The following is a 679-nucleotide window of genomic DNA, read 5'->3' as shown; positions in this document are numbered from 1 at the left end:
AAAATGGTAATAATGATGCTACATTATCCTACCTCAACGCACTTGCTGGTCCTCGCCTGTATGACTCAATTCTACGGATTGCCCTGCAAGAAACAACGAAAAGGACAACGACAACGAAGACGCCGCCTCCATTGTAAAGAGGCGCGTCAGCTGCGGCGAGCAAGGTGTCACGGCCTGGCACCGTAACTGCCCCCCACAAGCCGGTATGCATACCCCCCCCCCCCCCTTGCCCCGACCGTACCCATTGACTGCGGAGTGGAGATGCCCAGCCCAGCCGTGTGACGTCACTAATTCCCACGGCTGCGTGGGGAGGGAAGGGGGGGTCCCATCCCAGAAAACGAATGGTGAAAAAAATAAAGGAAATGGCCGAGGAAATAAGAAACCTTGCTGAACTGAAAAAAAACTGCTAATGGAAAAAGAGTGATAGTGTATAAAAGGAAAAAATACCCTTCCTAATGATATCAGTGATATCGAAAATATGAATGAGGTCTCTCATGCTAATGTTTATATTACACATGATACCTTCGGCGAATCATCTGAAAACAGTGACGATAGTGAAAATAGCGTCTGCGAAGATATGCAGGAAACGGAAGACCTTTGGGAAAACACTCTGAAAATGATGGCAGGTACGGATTATGCGTATAGTATCAATATAAGGGAAATGCGCAGAACCTTTGCA

The sequence above is a fragment of the Penaeus vannamei genome, chromosome 10 (genome assembly GCF_042767895.1).
Source record: "Penaeus vannamei isolate JL-2024 chromosome 10, ASM4276789v1, whole genome shotgun sequence".
Classification (NCBI taxonomy): Eukaryota; Metazoa; Arthropoda; class Malacostraca; order Decapoda; family Penaeidae; genus Penaeus; species Penaeus vannamei.
Note: the sequence above shows the minus strand (reverse complement) of the source record.